Below are 7032 nucleotides of genomic sequence, written 5' to 3' on the forward strand. Positions count from 1 at the left end.
GCCTTCTTGGGAAATATGGACAAGTGCCCTCTTTCTGACTTAGAGATTTCCAAAATATGAACTACAGACAAATATTGTGAGAGGGGATGGGGAGGCTCCCAAGTCTGAACTCCTGAACCCTCAAGCTGGAAGCTTCCATAGGCAATCTGCTAGGAACTTTGTCTCAAGTGCTTTGTGCATATCAGTCCATTAAGCATTCAGCAAAATTTCAATTCCCATTTGTAGATGCAAATCTACATCTGCATCAATGCCAAGACCAAGTAAAGATGAACAGATAATTTACTAAAGGAGACAGGCTGGAGATTATCTATAAAAAGGAAAAAGAGAGGGTTAGCATGTCAACATGGAATGAAATAAGCTTCCAAATAAGTAGGCTTATTTTTAAAAAGGGGTCATACACTAACCATCATCCCCATGTTCTTTTGTATTTAAATAAGATTTTATTAAAGCTTTTTCATAATACAATAAGATAAAAGAAACTATTCTAAATAAAAACAAAAACAGAGAAAAAAGAAGAAAGATTCTATGATTCTACGATTCATAATTATTCATCCCGCCATCCTTGGTTTCATTCCACTCCTCCAAGTTTCTGTGTCCTCTTTAATTCCACTTTCCATTTCATCCATCTCAGTTCTAATCACTTTTATTTGCTCATCAAACAATTGCTGAATGCTGCCAACAGTGAATGGAATGTCCAAAAATGTATTTGTGATACTGAATGTTCCCTGGTCTTATTAACAATTGAGTCTCCACCATAAGATCTTCACAGCGTTATCCCTTATCAGAACACATTCCTTTCCCAAAGGCAATATGAAGTAGCAAAATTACTTTCAATTTCAAGGAAACAATTTCGCCAGGAAAACAGATAATTATCAAACAAAGGAAATAAGAATTCTTAGAACTCCCTTGATCATTTAAAAAATTCTTTGTTCAAACAATTAGAGCAGCATAGGCAAACTCTGGCCCACCAGATGTCTGGAACTACAATTCCCATCATCCCTAGCTAACAGGACCAGTGGTCAGGGATGATGGGAATTGTAGCCCCAAACATCTGGAGGGCCAGAGTTTGCCTATGCCTGAATTAGAGCATGCTTTTCATTCTGCCAGAAGACATTCAGCCTGCCATGTTCCTCCCCCTGGAAGTCTCCAACATTCCCATTATCCAAGTTAGGCTACATGCACAATTGCACGTTAGTGGCTTAAACACAGCAAGGTCATTTCCCGCCACTGCACTTCAAGTAGCATATACACGAGAGTGGAGGCAGGAATGTCTTCACCTGGGGTACTTTACCTCTTTGATTTCCCTGCCCCTGCAATCCCTTCAAACTCCTGTTCATAAAGCCTTGTTTCTTCTTCTTTTTTTACAATTATTCAGCTCAAGCTGGAGGTATTCGGCAAATCACATCTCACTCTCTGTGGAATAAAAGAGGTTATTTTTGCTATTATAATTGGCTGCTCCTGCAAAGATAGCTAGGTGGTCCTTTTGAGGTTTGTAAAAATCAGATGTGCGGAATGAGTTTGATTTCAAAATGGGGGAAAGGAATGTGTTTATCTTGGGGTGGGGAAACTTATCACTTTTACTTTGTTGCCTCGAGTGCAGTTTAGCGGAGAGGTGAGATATCCTTATAGGTTTAAAATAAATATTTGCAGTGACAGTAAAAGCCATGGGACAGGGGTTCCCCCCTCCCAGCCCTCTTTGATTTACTAAAAAGTGCTCTGGGGTTAAGAGGGGTAAGCAGGAAGAGGAAGAAGGACAGACATTTTTGGTGGTTAGCTGAGGCTGGATGATGCAGCTGAAATCTAGACACTAGTCAAAAGGATTCTTCACGGATATCAGTCATAGATCTAACCATTCTGTTTTAATTTCCTGGGGCAGGGGGAGAGATTTCTTGCACATTTGAATGTGCAATTACCCTGGATGTTTCCATGGCGCAGGCCACAGTTTTGAATTAATACCATATTATTACTAAGATTTCTAAGAAAACATACCTGCTGCTTGCCTGAAGCATGCACATCTATAATTAAAACACATGTAACTGGAAATTTAGAAGACTTAAAGAGAAAGAGCTGGGAGACCTGTCCAGTCTTATTCCATTAGGAGCCTAGGAAGCTGCCTTGTACTCAGATCACTGACCCATGCAGCTCAATCTCATTCACATTGACTTACAGCGGCTCTCCAAGGTTTCAGCCGGGAACATTCTCAGCCTGAACCTGTGGCATTCGGCATGAATGCTAGATGTTCTCCTAGTGAGCTACAGTGTCAGGGCTGGAGCTAGGTGCAGGTCATCAACAAAGCAATGACTCACCCGAGGCCAATGAAGTGAACCCTTCAAGGAAAACAAACACAGTTCCTGCCTAGGGGTCTCAGCAACACTTTCCAGGAGGTCTTGTCCCAATGAAGCAGTTGCAAGGACTGAAGGTCCCTGCCTTCCCAGTGCCCACTAGGACTCCTCCTCTCCTGGGTCTTTCTCAGGATGTATCTGTGCACAACCACCCTATGCTGTGCCCGTTTCATTTCTCTGTGAGTTCTAGGGGACCAGGGAGGAGAGGAGCTGGTTGCAGCAGGAGGGAGAGACTCCCTGGATTCTTCAGCAGCCCGTCTCCATTCTGCCTTTTGGGGCCCCTCCCCTCTAGCCTCTGCTTCAGCCTCAGAGTCTGAACTGCTCTCTGCCACAGCTTCTTCTGGTTCACTAAACCCTGTCACCTCTTCTGCTGCTGACCCCTCCTCCTTCCCCCTCTGACCACTAGTCGTCTCACCCTCAATTCCTTGGCTCAGCAACTTCTTCCCCTGGGGGTTCCCCTAGGGGGATTCCCCGGCTGCTGTCTCCCACCACTCCTCTGCATCCAACTAGCCCATGACATGCAGCCTCTCCCCCCCCCCACACACAAGGAAGTAATAAGTCCCATTTCACTCCATGTGACTTATTTGCAAGTGAACATGCAAGGAGCAAAATCCCCTCTAACCCCCAACTCCTCTGTCACTGGGTCCTGTGGCTCTTTCCTGGCTGAGCCAAGTGCTCGGAGGCCTGTAAATTATCCACAATTACTCAAACCAATACTAGTTCAGGGGCAGTGTGGGAAACTTAAATGGTGGCGCCCTGGTTCTGATTGGAGCGCCAGTTCAAAATGGCGGACCATGCTGGGTGCTGGTGCCAGATCTGTTATGTTATTAGAGACAAATTCATGGAGGAAATGTCTGTTAACAGCTACAAGACACAATGCCTATGTTCTTCCTCAACTGTGCATCTGAACACTAGTTGGGAATCTTGTGCCATGAATCACAAGCGAGTACTGTTACAGCCAGGTCCTGCTTGCAGGGTCAAGTCTGGTAGGTGATGTCAATAAACACGAGGCTGCCTGGTCATAGATAAACATGTAGGCCTGCTGCAAGTGAACAATATTTTCAGGATCAGGGACAGAGAAACCAGGCTTAGCAGGATCTGATCTGGGGTGGTGTTGGATGTGGAGGAGAAACAAGAGGAAGGGCTCGTGCTCTGGCTATTCTATGCTGGTTTCCCCTTGCTTTCTGGGCCCATTCAGCACCCCTTTTCTGGTTATAGACTTCCCAGCTGTTCCTGCTGATGCCGACTCAGCACCGGGCCCCATTCCTTTGCTCTCCTCTTCCCACCAACATGCAAGATGCTTCTCCTGCCAGTTTCCCACTGGCTGTCAGATGAAAGGAATCGGCTGAGTCACTCGGGGAGAAACAGCTGCTGCCAGAGAGGACAGGAGGAAAGGATGTGGCGAAGCTCAAGCAAGCAACAGCACCTGGGAAACCTTCTTTGCTGGAGTTGTTGGGTAAGGCAAGTGCCTGCACACAATCATGGATGGACCCCTCACTAGCAAGGCTTAGAGCAGGTTCTGGGGGACCCTGTGGTCCTCCAGGAGTGGTTGGACTCCAACTTCTGTCATCCCCATCCACTATGGCAAGTCGTCAGGGAATGATGGGAGATGGAGTCCATCAACATCTGTGGGACATCTGATGGGAGATGGAGTCAATCAACATCTACAGGTTCTCCATCTCTGGCTTAAAAAGATATATACTTAATGGGTGTTAGTCATTTTATTCATCATCATCGTCATCAAACCTTTTATTGGCATCACATACAAACATCCAAAACAAATCAATACAGAATTACCACTTCCCCAGTGGCACAAAACATTTGCTAAAAGAAAGGAGGCAGAGCAATCTATGGTCACATCTCTAGGTCTCCAGGGAGATCAGACGTCTGCAGTGTATTTCAATGACAAAAAACCAAATAGAGATATTTAGCCACTAACTTGGTGAGCTCCTGATCATTCCCCAGTAATAGAAAATGTATGACCTCCAACTCTGGTTTCCATTTGGGGATACAGAGTTGATCTAGAAATTGCTGACGGAGATCAGCATATAGTTTACAATTAAAAACCATATGTGTAAGGGTTTCCACCAGGTGGTCTTCACATGGGCAAGTTCTTTCTCCTTCCACCCTGCCTGAGAACCTTCCCCAAAGGAAGGTCATTTTATTCAGATGCCTGTTGACATCAGCCCTCAGACCTGATAGGTTTGCTGTTCTTTTGACCATTAAGACCCAGAGGCTGTGGAAAAGGCAAAGGTCTAATGTAGGGGAGGGAAACCTGTTAGGTATTCCTTAGAATGTAACTCCCAGCACCCCTGGCCCTTAGGTTTTCTTCAAAGGCTGCAAGCCAATGCACTCTTACCTGGGAGTAAGCTGCATTTAACGGAATTGGACTTACTTCCAAATACAGAAGGATAGGGTTATATCCTGTATGTACCTTATATTTCTTTTACAGTGCTTCTATTCTCAGTTTGTGTTTATTTTGGTTTTAGGAATTAAGTGGAGTTTGGAGGAGGCAGAGAAGAACAAAATAAGCCAAACTATCAGTAGGCATCACAAATACTTCTTCGTTTGTTCATTGGATTGGCCCAGACAATCTCAAGAGCTCTGGTCCACATTAAAATCAATGCAGCAATTACTCAAGATATCTTTCCTGCTTAACAGCTGAAAACCAGCACTATTTTTTAATATTAAAAAAAGTCTTGTAGGGCTTTTGAAAAATATAGTGTTGGAGCAGTCTTTCAGGAAGGTAAACTGCACAAATCTCATTGTGATTGATGGATCCTCAAGAATAGTGGAATAAATTAAATGGGTGGGTTGCGATAACATTAGGCCCTGCTCATACCTGGTTGTTACACCCTGGTTGTACATTTCCATGAAGCAGCAGCAGCACACCAGTAGGATATCCCTTGGATGTTTTCCTTTTTCTTTGCCTGTATCTCTGCCAGACAAATGGAAATTTACAAGGAAGCCAACTGTACAAACAGTATACGCTCAATAAATACCAGAGAAGCATAAATAGAAATCTGGAATGGGACTGCAGATCTTCAACTGGAACATTAAGTCAACCGGCCACACTGAAGTCTTGTTTTTGTTTTTTAAGGTATAATGAAAGCTCCCCACATAAGAAACCAGCAAAATATCCATCCTCTCTGTGTGGTGGGACTTATATACAGGAAGGCCTCCTGGAGGATGTACACAGACCCACATTACATACCCAATGCAGTGGGATTCTAGTCAGTGATGGTCAACCAGGCGGGATATAAATGTAGGCTGCAATACTGCGCACTTTCCAGTGAGTAAGCCCCACCAACCACAGTGGGACTTGCTTCTAAGTGGACATGCATAGGATTGGGCTGGTAATAAATAAAAACATCCAAATATATTGCTCAAATCAGAGGTGGGATGGGAGAGCAATAGCTACAGTTCAGTACGTATTGGCAACTTTTCCCTCCTGTGCTCAGTTTCTTTAAGGGAATTCTTAATATAACAACAGCCTCAATGTGCTACTGAACAACCCTCTGCTCATCCCTGACTGTGAAACCTTTGCTTGAATAAATGTCTTGCTCTGCCTTTGGGGCGCACTTTTACTTGGGCTTTGGTGAACTTGCAGAGTTGGGAGAGCAGCTACCAAAGTTCCTCTGAGGACATCGGTCCATGCTAATTTTAACCCAGCCATTCAAAACAACAAGTTCCCAAAGTACTCGTTCTGACCCATTCATCTAGGCCTGCAAAGCGAATGGTTGTGTGGTACATTGGACAGCGTGGGGTCCGGGAGACCCACACAGTTCCAAAGTTTTCTGCAGGCCCTTTGGCTAGCCAGTCACACTCTCTGCCTAACCTACCTTATAGGGTTATTGTGAGAATAGGCAGACACATACATGCACGCAGGCACACACCCATACCCACACCCCGGTATTCCTCGGAGGAAGACTGGGATAAAAATCTAGTTGATATTTAAGCGAAATTTTAAAAATCATCCCTGGTTTGCATCATTGGTTTATTTTGGTAACTCTGGGTGGAAAAGATTACCGTACAAATATTTGGTTAGGTTTCCAGGCAAATACAAATAACCAGCAATATGATTCCTACAATATGTAGTGATGGCTAGAAACTTGGATGGCTTTAAGAGGATTAGACAAATTTGTGGTGGGTGAGGCAGTCAGTGGCCATTAGCTGTGATGGCTGAGTTCTACCGGCCCTGTCAGAGGCAGCACAGGGCAGTTGTTGGAAATTGCCAAGTGGGGAGGATGCTGCTGCCTATGGGAAACCCGTAAGCAGGACCAGAGTGCATCTGGCTAGCCAGCTTGAGGACAGGATGCCAGACGGCAGAGTCTTTGTTTTAATTCACCAGGGCTCTTCTCATATTCTTAAAACATAACCCCAGGCAGTGGTCTGCTGGCTTCTGGTGCTACCATGCTGTTACAACCAAACAGGCCTTATTAGTGCCTGCATGGAAGACTACCTGAGATCTCTATGTAAGCTCACCCGCACTTCCTAAAAAGAGGAGAGAAAATAGGATGTGAAGGGTAGGATGATAAATAAAAGCGCAAACTTGCGATTGTCGGTTTTCATCCATGCACTCCCTTCTGTGTCGACACCTGGGCTGTTGCAACATTTTCCCTTTCGCTGGTGGGAGAAAGAGCGATCCCAACACTCCAGCTCCCTCTGCTGTTCCTTTATATTTTTGTAA

This window comes from Podarcis pityusensis, assembly GCF_964106645.2.
Source record: "Podarcis pityusensis genome assembly, chromosome: 10".
Classification (NCBI taxonomy): Eukaryota; Metazoa; Chordata; class Lepidosauria; order Squamata; family Lacertidae; genus Podarcis; species Podarcis pityusensis.